Below are 25,130 nucleotides of genomic sequence, written 5' to 3'. Positions count from 1 at the left end.
AAATGCAATTCAAGTAAAACGGAGATCCTCCCGATCGGCACAAATATCTCCTTCTGTCCAGCACTTTGGTGGCCGGATAATAATGTTGCCCCCCCCGAGACAGTGTCGTCTGCCAGGAATCTCGGCGTAATCTTTGATTCCGATCTCTCCTTTGATCAGCATGCCAGAACCGTCGCAGGCAAATGCTTCGGAACAATCAGATCTCTGAGAAAATTCTTCGACTTTCTCCCTATCGATGCCAGAAAAACAGTGACAGTAGCACTCATAATCTCGCGACTGGACTACTGCAACGGTTTGCTCGCAGGCTCCAAAAAGAGCACCATCCTAAAACTGCAGAGCGTACTTCACACTGCTGCCCGTCTTGTCCTGGGCCTACCACGCAGATCCTCTATCTCTGCAGCACTTCGTTCACTTCACTGGCTCCCCCTTCACAAGAGGATTCTCTTCAAAATCATGATTATAGCCTTTCGTGCCTACAACAAAACAGGTCCTAAATACCTCACCAAACGCTTTCCCCATTACGTGCCCAGCCGTCATCTTCGTTTGACCCACGACAACCTCATCCTTCCGTCCAAATACAATCTGAAAACGAAGGGTGGGAAGACCCTCAGTTTCCTTGCAACTAAAGCTTGGAACAAACTGCCTAAAACCCTCAGACAACAAACCCAGGAAAAACCCTTTAGAAAGCTTCTAAAGACATGGATCTTTAATCTCTCTGACGCTTCCGCCAAAGCTTCCATCTAACTCTTCCTGGAATGGTTCATTTGGGATCCCCAGCGCCAAGATGCTCCCTCCGGAGCGAACGTCGCGCTCTAGAAATACCCCACAAATATCACAAATATCACAAATATCTTACAACAGTCCTATGGTATGTTATATGATCATACTCTATAACTTATTAGTAGCACTAATGGACACAAGTTTGATTGTTATACAATAGGTTGAATTGAATATTTTTATTTGCAACTTGCCAAATCACATAAAAGCAGATTTTATTTTTTCCATGAAAGACTGATACACACATCATTGCTTGTGAGGGGGGGGGCGTGGCTTGATGCCAAGAGAAGATGGCCGATCACTAGGGAAGCTCTCTGGTGGCTCAGGAGAGGTGACGGCCTTCCTCGTGGACTACTGCCCGTTGGCCGCCTCTGGTTGGGGTTCTTCGTTTAGGGAAGGTCCCAGGATGCCCGTTTGCTTATTTTTATAGTGTGGGTGAGCATTTTTAACAAATGGGATGCATTGATTCTGAAGGTGATGGGTCACACAGCAAGGGCGATGCAACAGTTCTGCTCGAGATGAACCATGCCAAGCACTCGATGAGTCGGTTCTGCTGGATCCATAGATGGGCTGGCAGAGCATCTTCTGGCCCTCATCCTAGGGTCAAAAAGTGGGCTGGTAACACTTGGCAGGGTAGGGCTTACAGATGGCAGAGTCCAGGTGCTGGGTTCAAGGTTGTTGGAATCTTCTGTCCCTTAGGGTCTGGCCAGAAGGCCAGCCACCTAACCCTTGGAGTGACTTTGGTGTCCTGGGCTCAACAGATGCAGGTGCAGTCCTTCTCACCCAAGAACGAAGCAGCAGGCAGCAGGTCAATACAGCAGGGGAGCAGCTCCTTCTCAGCAGCAGTCCAACAGAGTGGTAGTCCTTTCAGCATCACAGCAGTCCTTCTTCTAGGCATCCACAAGTCCATAAGTGTACAGCAGAAGTGGTACCTGAGGTCCAGGTTGAAAAAGCTTCTAGAGGTTTCCTTTTGAAGTCTCCAGGCATCCTGCCTTCCCTGTCCTGGCTCCAGACTAACAGGGGGTATGTAGCCCTTTGTTTGGAGGCAGCTACACAGCCTATTCAAGTATAAGTAGGGCTGTGCCCAACTCCACCCTCCCATCCTGCCTGTGATGGCCCATTCAGGCACCTAAACTTGGTATTGTGTGTGGCTGTCTAGGAGGAATACACAAAGCAATACTGTCAGCTACACCCAGTAATATGACCCAGAGACAGGCTGCAAGCACTAAATGGCTAAAACATAAAAACGCCAACTTTCTCAAAGTGGCATTTTCTAAATTGAAATGTAAAATCTGACTTCACCACCAATGTAAATTTTCCATTACAATTCCCAAAATTCTCAACATTAACTTATTATATGCTCCCTTTTGGTAATTACAGCTTATTGAATGAAAAATGGTAACTCCAATGTTATCCTATGGGAAAGGTAGACCTTACCATAGTGAAAACTACCAGGAGATGTATAGTTTAAAAGGACATGTCCTATTTTTTAAATAGACTTCACCCTGCCCTATTGGCAGTCCAGAGCCTACTTTAGGAATGCAGTATATGTATTAATAATGAAGGTTTGGGTCTGGCAAAAGGTTTATTTTGCCAGTTCGAAATGGCAGTTTAAAAACTGCTCACAAAGTCTCCAATGGCAGGCCTGGGACATATTTAAAAGAGCTACTTAACTGGGTGGCACAATCACTGTTGCAGGACCACTAGCAACATTTAATGTACAGGCCCTGGGTACCACCTTACTAGGGACTAATAAGAAAATTAATTATGCAAATTTGGGATAAGTCAATATTGCTATGTTTTAAGGGGTGACCACATATACGTTAGCACTGGTCAGCAGTAGGAAAAAGGGCAGACTCCTAAGGCCAGTAAATATTTTATCAGCAAAAATAAAGTAGAAAGGCAAAAGGCTTGGGGTAAGAACACACTAAGGCTGATAGGTCTTACATGTGTCCCCTCTATCTGAAAGTAGGCACACTGCCCAACTTCTTGGGAGTTTTCATCACTAAGGCAGAACAACCTGGTTAAACCATCAGTATTAGAGTGGTCTGACACAGCATGATGTTCCAATATAAAGTCAATTTCCTGTGAGGAGATGGACCACCTCAACAGTTTGGGATGTTCACCCCTCATTTGCATGAGCTATCTGAGGGGCCTGTGGTCTGTCTGAAACCAGAAGTAAGCTCCACATAGGTATGGTTCAGCGTCTTCAGTGTCCGGACCACTGCAAAGGCCTCAATTTCAATCTCACTACATCTCTGTTCTTAGAGAAGCAACCTCCAGTTAATGCGGGCTATTGGTTGATCTAGGCCCTCCTCATTTAACTGTGGTAAGACAGCCCATATGCCATACTCTGAAGCATCTTTCGGCACTATAAACGCTTTAAAAAAGTCAGGAACCTTGAGTACGGGTGCTGTACACAAGGCCTCCTTGAGGGTATCAAAGGCGTCCTGGCATGCTCCTGTCCAGATCACCTTTCTGGGCTGCTTGTTTACATTCAGATCTGTTAAGGGGGCAACAATAGTGCCATATCCCTTAACAAACCTCCTATAGTATCCAGTGAGGCCCAGGAAGGCCCTCACCTCAGTCTTTTTTTATGGGGATGCCAGGCCAGGAAAGTCTCAATCTTGGCTTGGATTCGCAGCACCATGCCCCCGGCCACCATGTGGGCCAGATATACCACAGCACTTTGTCCTATCTGGCACTTACATTCCTTGCTAGTGAGGCATGTAAGATGCAGGCCCTGAAGCTCCTTCTGGAGGTGGTACACATGTCCCTCCCAGCTGGAGCAGAAGACAGCTATGTCATCCAGGTAGGAGGCACAAAATGCCTCCTTCCCATTTAGGACCTTGTTGACCAATCACTGAAAGTGGCCGGGCATTCTTTAAACCAAAGGGCATCACCCTAAATTAGAAGTAGCCCTTGAGTTAAAAAATGCAGACCTCTCTTTTGCCGTACTGGTCAGAGCAATTTGACAGTACCCTGATGTTATATCAAATATATCACACAGCTTGTCAATGAACTCATCAGCTGGGGGATGACGTGTACTTCTGTCTTCATGACAGAATTGAGCCCCCTGTAGTTAACACAGAACTTAAGTTCTGGAGTGGTGCCCAGTGGGGCAGCCTTAGGTACCAGCCCCAATGGGCTGAGCAGGTACTGTTGGAGGGCTCTATTATCTGTAACATCAGTATCTTGAAGACCTTCTCCTTGATACTGGCCCTCACCTTGTCTGACTGCTTGTAAATTGTATTTTTTCCCCAAAGACCTTTATTGCACAATTATGTATTAACACAGCGTAGAGCCTACAACCCTTAGGGCCGGCTGCGTTTTGTACAGTTACCCATTACTAGTGTCGATGTCATAAGTACACAAGTGTCTGAGCCCAGGGTGAGGGAGAACAGAAAAGAATACCACACAAGCAATCGGTTTAAGACACTCTGTCGTTCTGGGGTCAGTAAGGAGGTCAGGTAGAGCCTTGCTTTCCTTTTCTACCCCTTCATCTGTCACCAGGAGCATGCTGAGTTTGGATTTCTCAAAGTGTGGTTTGAAGCAGTTCATGTGGAGCACCCTTAAGGGTTTTTTAGCGGTTTTGAGATCCACCAGGTAGGTGGGCTCCCCTTTCTGCTCCTTCACATCATATGGGCCTGTCCAGCAATGCAGGAAAACTCTGGACTCCTGAGGCTCCATAACCCACGACTTCTGGCCAGGCAGAAACTCTACCAGAATGGGCTTTGGGTCAGACCAGAGTTTCATAACTTCTTAAAAAGCCTCAAGGTTGCTTTTCACCTTTTTCCAGAGGTGAGGCATCTGGCTGCAGAGTCCCATCATGTAGCTGACCATATCCTGAGGGGGTTTCCACCACTCTCTGACAATGCTGAGAGGTCTCCTAAGTGGGTGGCCCTAAAGGAGTTTGAAAGGGCTAAACCCAGCCCCTTTCTATGGCACATCCCTGTACGCAAAGAGTATGCAGGCGAGGAAGATGCTCTTCGTTTACTTCATGGGCTCAGGTGAGTTTATTATCATGCCTTTATGAGTCTTGTTGAATTTCTCCACAAGCACATTGGTTTGAGGGTAATAGGTTGTGGAGAACCTGTAAGTCACTCCACACTCATCCCACATGGACTTCATGTATGCTGACATGAAATTAGTGCCTCTGTTAGAGACTACCTCTTTGCGGAACTCCATGTAGATATAAATCCCCAACATGGCCCTGTCCCCGCAAGTGCAAACTCCAGTCTCAGAGGGGATGGCCTCTCGGTAGTGTGTGGTGTGGCCCACCAACACCAGGATGAACCTGTTGCCTAAAGCTGCCTTGACGTCAAAGGGACCAATAATGCCAATGCCAACCCTCTCAAAGGGAATAATAAAGACAGAAAATGGGTTCAGGGAAGCAGTTATATTTTTCCTTGACTTCCCAAAGGCCTGGCAGGTGGGACACGACCTACAGAATACATCTAAAGCTGTCTTCATTTTGGAACAATAAAAGTGGGCAACTAGCCTGGCGAAGGTCTTGTCTTGCCGCAGATGACCTGCTGAGGAGATGCATGAGCCAAACCCAGTTGGAAGGCTCTGCCATCAATTGAGAATCAATGAAGAATCGCATCCTTGAAATTAAAGTGACTGGATTATACTATATTGATTGAAGTTGTCATGTAATTAGAGTCAATGCATCAGTTATGGTCACATATTTGAACAATTATTCTAATAATTGATTGCATGTTTAGAGTTTTGAAAATAACACTGACCATTCCCTATTTGGAATATTAATAGTGCACACTGTGTACAAATTTAGTTCTAGAGGGGACAAGGGTGACGTCCACTCATAGGGTACACACAAAGCTTACAAGATGAGTTAACTAGAGTTTACAGTGGTGAACTACTTAAACTCAGAGTGCAACATCACACACTCACCTTTATTACCTTTCTGAAAGTGGCATTTTCAGAATTGTGATAAGAAATGTGGCTATACCATTAAAGATGTTTTTAAATTGCAATTCTTTAGACATCAAATTAAATATTTCTACCTGCTCCCAATGAAAAGTGATCACTTATAAAATGTAACACATTGTCCAAATGTTATCTTATCGGTGAGGTAGGCCTCAAAGTAATGAAAAACGAATTTAGGAGTTTTTCACTACCAGGACATAGAAAACTGGGCCTAAATCCATTGTTTTTTTGCACTCCACACCACCCCAGTTCAGACATGGCTATATGCAAATCAGTCTGACCCTGTGCCTCATGGGAACAGTCCAGCCCGAACTGCCAAGCCATGCCTTCCCTGGACCGGAAACAAGCTTCTGAGGACCGGTTTCAGGCATTCCAGCCATCTTCAGCCCGGCTTGCTTGAATCCAGTGGTGTGGAGAGCATGGGACTCACGTCTTAACATACCCATCCCACTCGGGGTGACAAATGCAAAAACCACAGTTGATGGACAGAATGCAGAACAATGTCATACATTCACCCCAGTACAGAGATCTGGGCCTAAATCTATCATTTTTTATCACTCCACACCACCCCAGTTCAGACATGGCTATATGCAAATCAGTCTGACCCTGTGCCTCATGGAAACAGTCCAGCCCGAACTGCCAAGACATGCCTTCCCTGGACCGGAAACAAGCTTCCAAGGACCAGTTTCTGGCATCCCAGCCGTCTTCAGCCCGGCTTGCTTGAATCCAGTGGCAAAGTGAGCAAGGGACTCACGTCTGAGCATACCCATCCCACTCGGGGTGACAAATGCAAAAACGGTCCGGTCCAGTGAAGGCATGGTTTGGCAGTTCGGGCTGGACTGTTCCCATGAGGCACAGGGTCAGACTGATTTGCATATAGCCATGTCTGAACTGGGGTGGCAGAGTGGGCTAAAGAACGGTGATGGATTAAACCCAGATCTTTTGACTGGGTGTGAGTGTTTGATTGGTTCAGATGCTCCATCCATTACCACCCCCTTTTGTACCACTTTTGGCCGCCATAAGTGTGGCAGGGTATGCTCAGATGTGAGTCCCTTGCTCTCTTTGCCACTGGATTCAAGCAAGCTGGGCTGAAGACGACTGGAATGCCAGAAACCAGTCCTCGGAAGCTTGTTTCCGGTCCAGGGAAGGCATGGCTTGGCAGTTCGGGCTGGACTATTCCCATGAGGCACAAGGTCAGGTATTCATAGAAGGCCTTTCGGAGTCCTAAAGTTAGGAGTCCTAACTTTACTACTCCTAAACTGAGAAAAATCCTAACTTTAAGACTTTCGGTATTCACAGAAGGCCTTTAGGAGTCCTACAGTTAGGAGTCCTAACTTTACTACTCCTATAATGAGAAAAATCCTGACTTTAAGACTTTTGTATTCACAGAAGGCATTTCGGTTTCCTAAAGTTAGGACTCCTAACTTCTGTGAATACCGAAATGAGTAAGTGCCTTCTGTGAATACCAAAATGAGTAAGTGCCTTCTGTGAATACCACAATGGTAGTACGTTTAGGATTTTGTCTTAAGTTAGTTCTGTGAATTGGGCCCTATCATACCTATTCACTTTCTCAAAGGGTGCTTCAGTATGTGAATATCTGTGCTGTGTTATGAGTCAGATACATTTCTGAGTCACACATGTTGCAACTCAAGCATGGAAATGGTTCCCTACACAAATCAAATCTGAGGACAAAGTACAGTTGCCCATAGGCCTCTGTGAAAGCTACATATACCTACCAATACATCAGGTCAATTGGTGCATCATGTATCAAAACCCCCCATAACAATGGCACCAACACTTCTAAAGTAAATCGCAATCAACTAGAGAAAAATGATAAAATGTTAACGTTAAGTGACTATAACCTGTGAAAACTACCTAAGCCTACCTATCCTACCCTAACTAACCTTAACACTATCCTCTAATAACTTTACACATCTAAACGTATTTATATTAAGCACTATACACACATATGACAAGTTAAATGCTGCACCCTTAATAAACATGCAGTGGAAAACAAATAACAACTACAACCTAAGGGTCACACTGAGTCACTTTCAAAGCACAGGAATGCGACATGTCTACAATAATATGTTGCATCCCATTGCTTTCCCTGCACTGATGCCCAATTGGATGCCATGCACCAATGCAGGCACCCTTGCACTATGTTGCAAGGGCGCCTGCGTTGTGGGGAAACACCTCTCCTGGTTGTTTTTGTGCAGGAAGATGTCCCTTCTTGCTCAAAAAAAATCAGGAGAGGTGTTTTTCTCTTTCTATGTGTGCTGCAGAATGCAGCCCTCATAGAAAGAGATAAAAACAATGAGAAATGAAAACATTTCTCCCTGTTGCGCTTCCCTATGCCTCCCTGGGGAGGTGTAGGTTTCTGACCAATGTCCAGGTTCACGAAAGGTTGTAAATCTGGTAATGTGGCAGAATCCATTGGTGTTGCGTGGGAACACCCACAACAACACCCATGGAATACCCATTTCATGCTAAGTGCTCCGTGAAAAGGGGCCGTATTTACAAGGACATGAAAAGCCATGCAGGGTGGCTTTAAGTGTCCTTTTAAATATCTGGCAGCAAAACGCGCCACCGGCATGTCACAAAAAGTGACACCCAGGTGGCGCAAGGGGCTTGTAAATATGCCCCTAAATATATACTAACTATACATGTAATCCTAAACAAATATATGTACATGAATATTTTAACTTATTACCCCCCACCCACTTAAAAGCATAACATTATAAACACAGACTTAACCCCTCCCATGCTCATGACGGAGCCGCTCCGTCATGAGCATCCGCTGAGCTGTGCTCATGACGGAGCGGTTCCGTCATGGCCCTGCCGCCGCGCCCTCGCGGCGCTGATTTCGCGCCTGCGCGGCGCGTTCTATTGAGCGGGCGGGGCCATGACGGAACCGCTACGTCACGAGCACAGCTCAACCGCCGCTCGTGACGGAGCGGCTCTGTCATGAGCATGTGAGCGCCGCTCGGCCCCCCCGCCCCCCTAGCGCTGCGGCGGAATTGCCGCCGCAGCGAAGGGGTTAAAAACTACTTCCTACAAAAACATTGACTAACTAACACTTAACTACACTATACTTGCATCTATACTAAACTGCTTACTAACCATACCAGATAATACAAAAAAGGGGGAAATGAACGGTAAGAAGGAGAGAGTAAAATTTGGTTGTAATGCGTTACAGTGCATCCTGGCACGTTATAAAAAAGTCTTGAATGCTGGCCTGCTCCCTTTCGATTCCAGCCATCCTCACGTTCAGCTGCCACATCTGTCAGACCAATCGATAACTGAATGCAGATGGTCATGCACGGTTGGGCATTCTTGGCTGTGTGTGGGGCACGTCCAATACACTTGAGGGTCCCGCTGTGGCTCATGTGCTGACATGCAGCTGCTGCCTGGCACCCTTGGATTGTGGTTGTCTGCTGGTGTCTTTGGTTGCCACCTGCTCCACCTCTTCAAGTTTCCACTGAACTTTGCCTTTTGGTATATGGCAGCCGTTTTCCTATAGGCCATGGCAACTTTTCTGGTGTGCCACTACCAGTCCCATTTGCTCTCAAAGGTCCTTGCCATATCCGCTTTGATGTAATCTAAGAAGTAAAAGTAAACACATTACATCAAGTTGCAAATGTAATGATGTTTCCTAAAGTTGGCTGACAACGTCCTTCTATCATAAGTGCAAGCCCAGACCCACACCAAATATTGAAATAGAGATATTGTCAACAAGCCATCAGTACAAAGACATCTCTTAATCCAACGTGTGAAACTGACTCAAAAAAGGTCAGAGTAGGTGTACAATGTGTGAAGTTAGTCACAATATGGTAACAAACCCATCACTGAAAACAGTGATTCTCACTTATGAAGATGTGTCAGTAAGAAATTGTAGAAATCGTCCAGATATGTACACACTTGGTGTAGGTCTAGCATCATTCAAGGGGGGCAAAGTTGGTCGCAAACATATGTGAGCAGTGAAAAGGAAAGCAAGTACAGCTAGCATGCTTCTGCATTGCATAACTCATATGGAGTTACATAAGGTAGCACACATTGCTGACTTGACGTACTCTGCATTAGGTAGCCACTCCATAGATGGAGGGTGGGTGGCTGCCTCCTGCAAAACTTTAATTTTGAATACCAATTTAGCCTCAGGCAAATACATTGATATCTGACATTAAACATCTGGTATACAGTTGTATCAAACCCATGATAGCATTAATATATTTCCTTTTCTGTACACTCATTCTCCCTGGGCTGCATACATCAGCGCACAAATAAAATATGGAAATTCATCTCAGGAGTGTTTGGAGGCATGCAGAAGTATTCATCTCTACAATATATTTGTTGAGAATAATGCAGGGCACCTCTCACCATGATGCAAGGGTGCCTGCATTGGTGCTAGCCATTCTAATATACCCCAACAGTAGGTGGGTACTGTAATGTGCCATATGCTGCTAACACTGTTCATTCCTGCATGCAAACTTTTACACAGTGCTGCAGACTGACTTAATACCTTGCATTGTATGAATACCTCACAGAAATTGTACATAGGGGAAATACAGGGCATGGGCCAGCATTTCAATGCCAATTCATGTACAGACTAGTGCTTTTTCTCCAGATGGTCACACTCATGCTAATGACATTATATCCAAGCTTTGAGACCTACTGGCACACCCTAGGTTTAACAACAATGGCATTTGCATACTGAGCTCCCAAAATATACATTGCACTGAGATATCCAGACTGACTTCCAGTTTACACCTGCTAAGCCTTATGACCAGAACCCTGCCACAGGGGTCATCTAAATGTAAATGTGTGTGTCTTGTAAAGCGCACTGCTACCCGGAGGCGTCCTGGCGCTTTTGACTGCTGGGGAATCCGTCCTGGCTTTCCCTGTGAGATGTTCCCTCCTGGGTATCTCCAAGGTGAAACCAGGCCTCCCCGGCGTTTGTAGGGGGCCGTTGTGGAGATGAGGCAAGCTAATGCCCAGAGTTGCCGAGTGTGATCCGTGGTTAGAGTAGGCACCGAGGCGAGAATTATCGAGTCCGCTGACCCTGGTTCACGACCCTGCCGCGTCGAGGATTGAACCCTGGTCCCGGGCTGTCCTCTGCTTCCGGGTCGGCCGCCTCTAACCAGTGAGCCACACCACTCCACAACCAGTGAGCCACACCACTCCATTCCACTCTACACATACAATGTGCAACAGTCAGGTCGTCAGGTAATGATTTGTACAACAACATGGATAAACAGAGTAGCAGACCTACATCCCTGCAGCCTCCAGGGCATCAGTGTAATTATTCCTCTGTCCCTACATTTCACACAGGTATGACATGGACTTCTCCGAGGTAGGCTCCGGCACCCATGAAGCAGGATTGCAGCCACATACCTCAGGTTAAATGTTGATTTATCCATACTTATCAAAATATGGTAGCACCCTTACAGAAACACATGCTGAGATGTCATGTGTACCCTTTCATGGGACAAAATCATGATGTGAAAAAACATTGGGATATCTCTGCCACATTTCCAGCATCTATCATTGAGAAAATATGTGGAATGTGATGGCTACCCTGCTGACACTGTTCTCCATAGGTTAAACATTATGGCTTTAGATGTGACACAATGGTAGAGGGAATTGAATGAGTACCCAAAATGTTTAAGTGTTCATCAGCAGGAATCTTCACCCACACCTATATTCAGTCACACGGGAACTGTGTAGCAGGAGAGGTTAAACCTGTGCAGCAGGTATGAATATAATATGTTGAAAGGTACAGAAAAATATGTGGCATAATGATGCACACTTTGGATTAACATGATTTCATAATTACTTAATGTTAACACTTCGAAACACTGTTTGGATATTTGTCTGCACCTCATTAGTACAAGTTCATACTGAAATATGGATATAGGCAACAGAAAAGTGGCCAAACAAGCTTTTTTAAGGTCATTCCACTTTGCTGCGACATCTGTTGAAACATTGTTTGTTATGTTTGTGCCATTTGTGGTATGACCAAATTTGTCTGTGTTGAACATCTGCACATTAAGCAGCAGATGATGGTCCATGTGCCAAATGCATCAAAACTATAGTTATATAAAAATGCATACATCCTGTAGGCTTGCTTATAGTGTCCTTACATTCACAAAATGCCTCCTTGTCGGTTCTAAATGATATTGTGGACATGTTGTACTGTGTTGGCAACTAACTGTAATTTGGTTGCAGGTGATGAATGCCTCTCCATACACATCACAATGTTGCAACCATCTTGGAACACACATAGATGTCACAAAAATACAGCCAGGTACTCACTACACTTTACTGGTTGCATTTGGATCCCGCAAGTTGTCCACTTCTCCCGGGTAAATGGAACATGTCCACCTACAAGACAAAGATTTAGGCATTGCATTGTAAATACAGCTCTACAGGGTCCAAATTCTATGTTAAATACAATGAAATCCCAGTGTATTTCAAATATTCAACACTCTCGACACACATAGGTATACATTTTATAGATATGGGATGCAGCTAGTGACCTTGCAGGGCTGAGCTGACTATATATTAAAGGTCAAAGGTATATAACATCACATGCCGGAAGTATGCCTAGGGCATGCACTACTTTAAGTACTGTTGACTAGCATTATCTAAGGACCCCTTGCACCATGACGCAAGGGTGAAACCATTGGCCCTATGCAAAACAATGTTGTCTCGGGTTGAGAAAGGACAGGACAGGACAGGACAGGTATACACTGTACTTAACAGTGTATGGACCATGTCTGACTTTTCGTAGCGCTGGCACACGAATTGCTGACTAGCAGCAATGTATGCAGCCTTGCACCATGGTGCCAGGGTGCATGCCTTGTAAGAAGGTTTGTATTGTTTAGTGCTAGAAGGGGCACCTTCCTGCACAAAAACAACTGCCTGAGGCATTTTCAGATGTCTACATGTACTGCACATTGCAATACGCATAGAAAGTTGAGAATAAAAGGAAATTAAACTTATAACTGCTCCTTACCCATCACCCGAGGAAGTGTAGCATTTTTGGAGCACTCCGTAGTCTATCACATCTATCGTATATGTTAAATCTGGGAAAGTTTAAAAATCCATGTGTCTTCAATGTGAACAACCACACACAACTAACAGAACGCGGTATAGCAAGGCAGCAATTTTCCCTGCATTGCATTCCACTGGATTTATGAAGCTATTCCCAGGCACACTAAGTGGCCTTACATTGCTTAATAAATTGCACTGTAAGTTTTGCGTTGCACTTAAAGCAAGTTGCATGGCGAAAATTCATCCCACCACATTAACAAATCAGCCCCTTTAATATTTAACTTTTGCATAACTGATATAGCAACGTTATTACATGCAAGTGGTACATAAATTCATACCTACAGGACCTCCAATCTCCAAACTCAGCACTTCCACCAGATCGGCCTAATGTGATACAACATCAGCCTACTGATGCTTCAGCTGGGAGATGGTGAGATCTACTCCAAATAACTAACCCATGTGCCAACGTACCTGCTCCCAATGGTCATTCCTGTCCTCTGGGAGATGGCCTTGGCTGACCCTACCCCAGATGTCGCCATGTGGGGCAGGTAGCACATGATGAGCCAAATTGAACTCCAACCTCACCCTCTGTATAATTCTTTCCCCTTACCCTTCCCCGACATGACCCAATCCCTCCTTAACAGACTAAACCGCAAAAGAACATGCATTAAAGTAATACCCAGACATAAGATACAAAACACCTCAATTTACAAACACCCGACAATACAAAAACATATACTAATACAATTGACAAAACAAATACAAACAAGTACACAATTAAGAGAAGACAGTGACAGACTAGACACCAACTAGACAACAGATAGGAAGAGTCCAGCAGACAATGTCCAAACACCACCAACACCCAGCTCAAAGTAACAGACCGTACAAGAAATTGAAACTAACTTTCACACTTTTGAGTATGCAGCCTGCCACGCCCATTGAATTATTTCCTGGGTGTAACCAGCAGGATTTTGACATTTGCGTCGATTTTTCTGACACATTGCTATGCAAATGTACATTACGAGATGGATGCACTGTGCAGTTGCACTTCTGCAGCTAGAGTAATTTTCACAGAATGTTGGCAATGCATGGGATCCGACCCACGTAACTGGTGCGATGCGCTCTTTAAGATGTGCACCACAGGGCGGATGCACTGGCTCAAACCCACACACCAGCAGCAATGCCTAGGATCTACAGTAGAGGAGCAGCTTCTAATGAAGCAAACAGTTTAGACCCACTCCCATTGGTCCAGGACAGGGGTGGCCCCACTTGGCAGGTCAGAGTGACAGATGGCAGTGTCCAGGCGCTGAAGCAGGGTGATTGGAAGTCTTTTATGCCCCAGAGACTTTATCCAAGGAGGCTAGGCAGATTGCCCTTGGCGTCACTTTGGGTTCAAGGGATGCATGTGCAGTCTTTACTCCCCAGCCAGAGAAACAGCAGGCAGCATGGCAGCATAGCAAGGCAGGAATCCTGAGCGAAATGCTCACCCATCAATTTTCATTTGCGTTTCCAGGGTACACATCTGGATGTCCACTACAATCATAGTTGCATGTAAAGTTTGATACTGGGGCCTATGCCCCATTCTTTTAGCTTTCGAAATCAGATAAATCTTTCTCTTCATGTGATGTGTTGACGCCCCTTCCTTGTGTTGTATAATTTATGCAACACACACTTAGGGGAGCACAGAGACAGGCTGGGTATCCCATACTCTAGTGTAAGTCCCACCCAGTTTGCAGATTTGCTGAACTGTCAAACTCCATCTGGTGTAATACTTCTAAACCTCATGTTTTGACCAGGTAGCCATCGTTTACCTCAAAGGGAGCCAAGATCTTCCATATAATGTAGCGTGGCAGCTACTTCTGGACTCAGAGGCATATTTTAAGACCCCAATTGTGTTGCGCTTGCACCACACAATGTGGTACATGCACACTGCAACTCTTTCAAATAGTCAAGCTCTTTTGGGCCTATGAAACCTTGCTTATGCCCTTTCATCAACATTTCAGATAATTTGCCCTGGATTTCTTGAGTTGTATCCCTTTGAATCTGAGTGCCGCAGCGCTGGTGGTGGTCGCGCCATGCTCCTGGAGTGTGCCCTTCTCCTTTGGTGCTTCATTTGGCCACGATGATCAAACCCGTAATTTGAGGAGGTACTGGGAGAAAAAGACTCTCTTCCAACTAGCGCCCTGAGTGGGGGAGGCGCTATCCTGTAAAATTCCTACCTGCACTGGGGGACTGCAACTCCCAGGACTCTGTCTGTTCCCGCACACCTGGCCGGATTATCGACACACCCCCAGCCTCTAGCGCACTGAAAAAGGCTCGCGGCACCCGCTATCGCGGGTGCCGCAGCGCTGGTGGCGGTCGTGCCGTGCTTCTGGATTGTGCCCTTATCCTTTGGTGCTTCATTTGGCCACGGTGATCAAACCCGTAATTTGAGGAGGTACTGGGAGAGAAAGACTCTCTTCTGACTAGCGCCCTGAGTGGGAGAGGCGCTATCCTGTAAAACTCTTACCTGCACTGGGGGACTGCAACTCCCAGGACTCTGTCTGTTCCCACACACCTGGGCCGGATTATCGACACACCCCCAGCTTCAGGAGCACTGCAAACGGCTCCCCGCACCCGCTATCGCGGGTGCCGCAGCACTGATGGTCATTGCGCCGTGCTCCTGGAGTGTGCCCTTATCCTTTGGTGCTTCATTTGGCCACGGTGATCAAACCCGTAATTTGAGGAGGTACTGGGAGAAAAAGACTCTCTTCCGACTAGTGCCCTGAGTGGGAGAGGCGCTATCCTGTAAAATTCCTACCTGCACTGGGGGATTGCAACTCCCAGGACTCTGTCTGTTCCCGCACACCTGGGCCGGATTATCGACACACCCCCAGCCTCAGGCACACTGACAACAGCTCGCCGCATCCGCTATTGCGGGTGCTGCAGCGCTGGTGGTGGTCGCGCCGTGCTCCTGGAGTGTGCCCTTATCCTTTGGTGCTTCATTTGGCCACGGTGATCCAACCCGTAATTTGAGGAGGTACTGGGAGAAAAAGACTCTCTTCCGACTAGTGCCCTGAGTGGGAGAGGCGCTATCCTGTAAAACTCCTACCTGCACTGGGGGACTGCAACTCCCAGGACTCTGTCTGTTCCCGCACACCTGGGCAGGATTATCGACACACCCCCAGCCTCAGGCGCACTGAAAACGGCTCGCCGCAGCGCTGGTGGTGGTCGCGCCGTGCTCCTGGAGTGTGCCCTTATCCTTTGGTGCTTCATTTGGCCACGGTGATCAAACCCGTAATTTGAGGAGGTACTGGGAGAAAAAGACTCTCTTCCGACTAGCGCCCTGAGTGGGAGAGGCGCTATCCTGTAAAACTCATACCCGCACTGGGGGACTGCAACTCCCAGGACTCTGTCTGTTCCCGCACACCTGGGCTGGATTATCGACACCCCCCCAGCCCCAGGCGTGATTTAACCAGTCTATCGTCCCCGCGGCGCGGGAGCGTGCTGGGAGAAGCCCGGGACAAGGGCGGGACCGTTTTTGGCCGCTAGTGGCCGGAAGTGGCTGGGCCGGGCAACCCCCCTTGGTTTTTACGGCAGGGGTTCAAGGCTCCTTTCAATTACTGCGAGCCATAATATTATTTTATATTAATTTAGATCGATTAATTTTTACACTTTGTATTGTATATTATTTTTCAGTACTATTCTCCCAACATTAGAATTTGTTATTCACTGGTAATTTTACCCCCGCACTTAAGTGCCCACTGTTTGGAATAAATAGCTTTGCAATGCCTGCCCCAGAGTCAAAGCAAAAGTCGGCCCCAAAACCCCCGTTACCCAGCCTGACAGCAATTGACCGTATGCTCCAAAAAACCATAGGGGTAGTGGCTAATGCCATTGAACATACAGAACGTCGTCTTTCATTATCTGCTGGGTCTTTTCCCCCCTTGCCTTCCTCTAACATATCCACAACTACTATTAACTCTCAGGACTCACTTTTGGCCCCATCCTTCGTCTCCCTCTCAGGACTCTATCATGTTCCAAACATCCATAATAGTCCTCCTACTAGAAGCAATGTATCACCGGAGTTTTTGCCCCCCCCAACCAGGTTATACCTGACCCCTACTATCTTTTTGAATGAACCTCTACCCGATCCCCTTCCTCAAGCTGAGGATCCTATAGCTAGCGGGCCTTCTGACTCATTCACCAGTCTAATTTCGATCCCCGCTTCCCCCCAGCGATGACTGCCAGAACCCCATCGTCCGGCTATCATGCTGTGTTGAAATGAACCCAAGATGTATTATCGGATCGCCTCGAGTACACGCCTCGAGCCTCCAATCTAATTTCCTCGGACTACTCCTCTCTACAATCGAGTTATTATGCTCGATCGCGTTGGAATTCCTAAATATGTTATAGGGGTCCAAAAAAGTTGTTAAGAGAGGCACTGTAATTGAATGAGAGTCCTTAGACAAACATGACATATTATTTTCTGTCCTGATGATGATGCATGTATCTTTCAACTGCATCGAAACGTCGTCGACTTCACTGCACCATATGTTGGTTTGACTTCATGAATTGTGATCAACAATGGGTTGCTATGATTGAATTCTAGTCTGTAAAACTGATTAATAAGTACAGACCGCTTTTGTGCGTTTTTACATAATTGTTTTGTCACTTGTTCTGTCTTGTCCTCTGTGGGTCACAGGCTGTGCCCACTTTTGCATAAATGTTATATATACAAATTCAATACAATAATTGAAAAATAAAAACCTGTCCGGCTGGACAGAGGTCATATATACTATTTAGTATATGTCTATTATTCTCGTGATCCTTTAATTACTAGGGTCCCCTGTTCTGTACAATCAAGACAAATCATAGCAACTCGGAACGTCCACCTATAGGGAATGCCAAGGGGAACGTGGGGGGCCAGAAACAGAAGCAGAAAAAGACCGCTGTCACACTGAGTACAATAAGAGGAAAAAATACTAATAAAAGAGTCCCTGAAATAGCACCAGCTTCAAGTAGTGACAGTGGTTCTCGGGAACGAATTAATGATACTTTACCCTCCTCTTTAATTCCCCCCTTACAGAACGAGGGCCTATTAAATAAAATTGATTGAGCATCTTATGAAATCTCTAATGGCTCTCCTTCTGGAAAGGGTAAAGCGCATAGGAGACAAAATTGACAATCTGGAGAGAGTAGTGATTAGTGGTTCGACCACCCCAGGGCAATCAACTAGCGTACCAAATACCAAGTCTTTTGTCCAGCAACATCGCCCTCCCGTACATAACACTCACACTAATAACACGACTCACCCTTTACCTGCCCATCGACCCCTAACTAAACAACCAACGACTACGGTGGTCACTATGGGCAGACCCTCACAGAACACTTCGGAAATTCCAGAAACTAAGGAGCAGGAAAAAGCTGAGGGATTTTCAGGTCAGGCCTTGGACCATGAGGGAAAGACAATAGTGAACTCTAGTGTAATAAAGGACCTTAACCCGACAACAAAATCTAGGAGGCCATTTACACGTACCAACCTACCCCCGCAATCACAGCCATACACGGTAGTGTTAGTTGGAGTCCCGGAATTGCCCCATGGAAGAGTAGAGCATTTTCCAGACTTAATAAATAAAGTGGCCTACTGGCTGAATAAGAACAGGCCCCTGCCACCTGACATACCCGGGCAAATTCTATTTGCAAGGAGGTTAAGCTGGTTGGGACACAGAAAAAAGGATCTTCCTGGGGATTGTGTTGTTATTAATTTTGGGGATAGGCGAGTGGTAGAACACATTTCCAACTGGCCTGCCCAGTTCAGTGAGAGCAACATCCTTACTAAGGACCTGAGTTTATCCCCAACTTCCCCCAGTTCAAACCATCAACTACCGTAGGGGATTTCCAAATCGAGATGTTCCAGTAGGCGGGGGTCTGAGATATAACATCCCTACTTTCAAACATTTCGATGCGCTTTCTGATTTGGAACGGGTGGATTGACTTCCTCCCACGGTTTTGACCCAACCCGGGGGGGTCAACACACTTATACATTTTCCTATTTTAGTTAATTCGGTTCATAGCGGTGTAACAAACAACAAAGTCCCTCTAAATTCCATACAGCTTAGTTACTGTGAGGGAAATGGCGAATCAGATCTGAACCCTGTATCAACTAAGGCCAACTCTATCTTGAACATTTCGTTCTGGAATGTGGCGGGCCTACGTTCAAAGGCTGTAAATGATATCTGGCTAGATTTCATCCACAACTACAGTATTATAAGTCCGCAGGAAACCTGGGCAACATCAGAATTACACATAGAGGGTTACAGAACTCTTTTCCCCCCAGCGTTACCCTCTCCCTCTGGTAGAGCAAAAGGTGGTCTGGTTATATATGTATCCAACACTCTCCAACTTACAAGGATAGTCCCTGTCAAATTGGAACTAAACTTCCAAATAGTCGCCCTCCATCAAAGTAATACCAACGCCCTGGTAATTGTAGATTTTTATAACAACTTGACTGTGGAGGTCTTAATAAATACAATAAAGGAAATAGGTCATTGTCTCCACAAACTCTCCTCCAGGGCTTGCAAGGAGCTGACTATAATTTGGGGCGGGGACTTTAATCAAACCCTCTGTAAACACAGTGCTAACTCGCTCTGTGGTATAGTGGACGAAAACAGTGATCCGATAACCCATTTCCCTCACACCGCAGTTGGGTATACCTTGAATGAAACCCTATGTGGTCTTGATCTCGCCATTGCTAATGACTTGGTCAATCCTCCTGTACCAGTAACACCCACCTATAACGGGTAGAGGAAGGCAAAGCACAATTGATTTTATATTCATATCAGGATCAGCGGGTAGGATTCTTTTAAAATGTAAAACTCATTATATTGCTGTTAGTGACCACTATCCGAATAGCATCGCCCTAAAATTTCTCAATAGCCACGTAAGGCCCAACGTCGAAATGCTTTTAAATCAAAATAACATCTTAATGGATAGACAAACGGCTATTCACTGAGGTGGGAAAAAAGTGGATCCGCTGGCCATTACAACAAGTCTGGTTACAAACCTTAGGCAAGCGTTCGCAAATTGTCTCGATCCAGCAACTACTAGTGAGGGAATAATGGTTAACTTTTCCAAAATGATAGCATCAATTAGGGAAATACTTTTTGTAAATACGAAATCAGGTAAAACCAGAACTAAGGGTTGGTTCGACAGTTCCTGCACAAAAGCTCACCAGAACCTAAAAATAGCCTTAAACAAAAAAGACAGAATTCCAAAGGACATCGCAGCTCTTAAAAGGAGCTATAATCAGGCCCTAAAATCTAGGAAGTCTACTCTCGAACAAGATCTCTGGATGCAACTCCACAGATCATCTACTATAAGAGATAGCGCCGCCTTTTGGAAGGTTGTGAAGTCTCCTTTCTTATTAGACGCAACGGCTAACCCCAGCATCGATGTTGTGATTGATGAACATCTGTGGGTTGAGTATTTTGAGCGTATTTTCAGCCTTCCCTCAACCGCAAATCGACCAATCCCAACGGGGTCAGTCCAATCAAACTTTCGGTTGCCTATTTATATCACACACGAGGAGGTGAAACTTGCCCTAAAGGCTAGTAAAAACGGCAAGGCGCCGGGACCCGATGGTGTTCCAATTGATCTTTTCAAGTTTAATATGGATCTATGGTCGCCAATTTTAACCAGGGTTCTTCAAGCCTCATGTGACTTGGGACTTATTGAATCATGGTCCCAGTCAATCCTCGTTCCTGTCTTTACAAAAGGGGACCGTCAATCGCCATCCTGCTACTGGCCTATTTCCCTTCTGGATTCACTGGGGAAAGTGGCCGGTCGCATCATCTTAGAACGCCTCCAACACTGGGCCTCTGATAATAAAGTTCTTTCCGACCTGCAATTTGGGTTCTGCAAGGGACTGGGAACCATAGAGCAGGCTCTCAATTTATCCTTACTGATAGGGAAATATGTAAATGCAAAGAGGGGGCCCTTTATATGGCATATGTTGATCTTTCTGCAGCATTTGACTGTGTCAACCATAGCAAGCTGTGGTCTATTCTGGCACACATGGGTATAGAAACTTCCCTTATTATGTTTCTGTGTGAATTATATTCAGACGCCACAGCCAGAGTCAGATACGGTACAGGGGGTGAGCAAACAGAGTCGTTCAGAGGGGAGCGAGGACTAAGACAGGGCTGTGTCCTGGCCCCGTTTCTATTTAACTAATATACAAATGGCTTGGAAAAGGCCAGGTTGACGGGTTGCCAGGACCTCCCCTTAATAAATACCCGCCCAATTCCGGTCCTACTCTATGCGGACGACGCTGTAATTTTAGCTCGCACCCCCTATGAAATTACAGCGTGCACTCGAGAAATATTACATCTTTATGGCCAACCTCGACCTTAAGGTTAACATTAAGAAAATGTTCGTAATGTCCTCAAGGTCGAGGATTAAGAACATCAAGCCCATATATATCGATGCACAAAAACTAGAGAGTACAACTACGTATCCATACTTAGGAATTACATTCCACCACAAATGCTCTTGGAATTATGCCATAGAATCCAAGAAACTCACCCTTATGAGAACCACTGCTGCCTTAGTAAAGTTCGCGAATAAATTAGGCAGGCGGCCCACGGTTGAACTCCTAGAAATTTACAGGGCTAAATGTGTGTCGAGCGCACTTTATGGGGCAGGAGTGTGGGGTTACGCAAAGGTCGAGGAGGTACAAAAGGTGGAAAACACTTTCCTTTGATTCCTTTTGGCAGTCCCTCAGGGCACGTCCACCTACGCCTGTCACATGGAAGTGGGTCTGTCCTACCTAACAGATCTGATCAGGATCCAACCACTTCTCCTCTGGCATCGCATTTGGTCGTCTAGTGAAACAACTCTCTGCCGGGGGATCATAGAGGACTGTCTTTTCCTTGACATGGCCTTAAAGATCGGTTGGCTTGCTTACATCAGAAAATTCCTTAACAACCTCGGCATGATACAGTACTATCACTCCCCCATCTCAATAGCCATAATCCCTAGAAAGAAGTTGAAAAAGATTTGTCTGGTCCACCTAGAATCCCTTCGGCTTGCTAGTGAGGTTTAAAAAGTTTCAGTGCAGCACTCACTAGTAATCCAAACATCACTTACGATCCAGCCCTATTTAACTTAGAACTTTACGGGCTATGAAAGATTCTTGTTAACCAGATTCAGACTTAATATTTTCCATCATCTGGTTACTTTTGCTAAGACCAACACCAGGAAAAACCCCTTCAGGCTTGTCCGGGTGATGACAGCTCTCCCCAATCGACGATCCACATAATACTCTTCCGTAAATTTTATCAGGAACTGAGGTACCATTGGCTTTTGCCAATCCTTAAAGTAATGGGTCTGCGTAGGTGCCGTCCAGCACTCCTCGCCCTCCAATTCCTTGACGCTGAACCTCTTGCTCGACTAGTAGTAACATTTCTGACATTAGCCAATAAGCATAGGCGGAATCTGGGCTGAACCACCTTTGCATTTCCCCAAATTAGCGTCCTCTCGTGACTATCAATACCCTAACCTGTTGTGTTTTTATGCCAGTTTATCCCATTTTTAGGGTTGCCGTCATTTGTTTTTAGTACTTTATATATCCCTATCTCTTTTTAAAGTTTTATTGTGATTTTACTGTGATTTTTTGGTATGAAATATATTGTGCTTTTATGGCTGTTTTGCTTACAACCAAATAAAGCTTGATTTGATTTGATTTGATTTGATTTGCCTTAGCACTTCTTTTGGTAATTAGCAGTCCCCCAATCTACTATTGCGCCACCTTTATTTGCTGGTTTTATAGTTATAGAAGGATCATTTTTTTAGAGTTGTCAGTGCCCCTCTTTGTGTTTTAGAGATGTTAAACTTCACAAAGTCCCTTTTCGTTACCATTTTGTTAATCGCCGATAGGACTGTTTTTTCAAATATCACAATTTCTTTTGGGTGTGTTTGGAGGGGGCAAAATGTTGGCTCATTCCTTAATCCTGAACTTCGGAGGTCGGTAAAAAAGGTTTTCCAAGAAAAAAGCTTTAGGATTTCATTTTAACAAAATCTGTAGTTTTAGTTGGTAGAAACGAAAGGTCTTTTTCTAAAATACTCAATCAATCAATCAATCAGGAGTTTGTTAAAGCGCGACTACTCACCCGTAAGGGTCTCAAGGCGCTAGGGGTGGGGGGGTGGGGGGGGTGCAGGTTCCATTCCGTCAAGGAGGGGGTCTGTCGAAGAGCCAGGTTTTGAGGTTTCTTGCGAAGATGGGGAGCGATGTTGTCTGTCTGAGGTGGAGCGGAAGGGCGTTCCATGCTTTGGCCGCGAGGAAGGAGAAGGAGCGGCCTCCCGATCTGGTCTTTCTGGTGCGGGGGACCACGGCGCAGGAAAGCTAGGCTGATCGTAGGGTCCTTTGGGGTGCGTGGAATTTGAGTCGGCTGTTCAGGTATGCTGGTCCGGTGCCGTGGAGGGCCTTGTGTGCGTGGGTGAGCATCTTAAAGGTGATTCTCGCCTCGACGGGGAGCCAGTGGAGTGTGCGCAGGTGCTGGGAGATGTGGCAGTGTTTTGGCAGGTTGAGGACCAGTCTTGCGGCGGCATTCTGGATGCTCTGTAGCTTGCGGATGAGGTTTTTGTTTATTCCGGCGTAGAGTGCGTTGCCGTAGTCGAGTCTGCTGGTGACCAGGGCGTGAGTGACTGTCCTTCGGTGTTCGAGGGGGATCCATTTGAAGGTCTTACGAAGGAGGCGGAGGGTGTGGAAGCAGGAAGATGAGACAGAGTTGATCTGGCGGTCCATTTTGAGCTCGGAGTCCAGGATGATTCCCAGGTTGCGTGTGTGGTCTGTGGGGGTTGGCGGGTTTCCGAGGGCGGTGGGCCACCAGGTGTCGCTCCAGGCGTCGGGGTTTGGGCCCATGATGAGTACTTCTGTTTTGTTGGTGTTTAGTTGAAGGCAGCTGTTTTTCATCCATTTGGCGACGGCTTCCATGCCTTCTCGAAAGTTGCGTCTGGCGGTGTTGGGCTCGTTGGATAGGGAGAGGATGAGCTGGGTGTCGTCTGCATATGACATGATGTTGAGTCCGTAGGTTCTGACGATGGGGGCAAGTGGAGCCATGTAGATGCTGAAGAGCGTCGGGCTGAGGGAGGCGCCCTGGGGGACTCCGCAGGTGATCGGTGTGGGGTCCGAGAGGAAAGGGGGGAGTCTGACCCGCTGCGTCCTGCCGTCCATTGTCTACATCCGACAATGGACGAGCTGATAAATTGTCAATCGGGGACACTGCTACGTTTTGTAGTACTGACTCCTTGTGGTCATCTCCCATGGTTGGTACGTATTTCTGTTTCTTCCTCTTGGTCTTTGCTGTCCTGTGCCGAAAAAAGGAACTGATTGTTGCTGTTGGTTCCTTCCTTGATGAATTGGACTGCCTTTGCCGGTGTCTGAATCATCAGTCGATGAGGAAGATGTGTCCAAAAAGGAGATACATTTTTGACGTGACCTTGCTTGATACTCTGGGAGAAATCTTTTTGAATCTGGACGCAAATAGAAATCTGTTTGTAGATACAGATAGGTAGTCTCCACAGTGAAATTCTTTTTATCCTTTTCAAACTTTGTCCCCTTCTGGTTTATTGTAAAGTCTTTGAATTCTGTTATTCCTTTGCCTATTTTCGTCAGTAAGGATTTGGCATTGTTTGTTGATTGGCTGTATTTAATCTCTTGTTCCAAGGAGGAAACCTTGACTAACTGTTGTTTTGATAGAAGTTGAGCCGTTTCAATTGTCAAAACCATCAGGTTCCTCGTACATGTGTCTCTATACAACTGTAGCCTTTCTTGTTTAGTGGATCTTCAGTGACGTTCACCCGAATATTCCGTATCTGTAATCGAGCGGAGTGTATGACGTACTTGACAGCAAATTATTTGACTGTGTCAGTTTGACATTCAGGGACTGAAATGCAGGAAATGTAGATAACTTGAGCCTCCGAAATGTCTATCTATTACATTGATAAAGTATGTCAACGTGGTTTTATCTGATTGTATAAGTTTGGACCTAGAATGTAGGAATCGCTGAAACATATGTGTACTTTGGACTTTTGGTATACCATATGTATCTAAATTTGACATTTACACATGATTTGAAGCTACACTTACAGAGCATGACATAAATGGAATTTACATCTTCTTTCATTAGTGCTCCTAACACTTCGGTCAACATTCACATTTTCTGCAATGAGTGACACATTTACTTAGGAACACATGATGTGTTCAACACCCGTTATTTTAGGGGAACTTTAACTAATTTCCGAGACTAGCTACATCATTGAACATACACACATCTCACAATTAGCTAATTTGTACCATTTGTTCTCAT

The sequence above is a fragment of the Lissotriton vulgaris genome, chromosome 4_1 (genome assembly GCF_964263255.1).
Source record: "Lissotriton vulgaris chromosome 4_1, aLisVul1.2, whole genome shotgun sequence".
Classification (NCBI taxonomy): domain Eukaryota; kingdom Metazoa; phylum Chordata; class Amphibia; order Caudata; family Salamandridae; genus Lissotriton; species Lissotriton vulgaris.
This window is presented reverse-complemented; position numbering follows the sequence as displayed.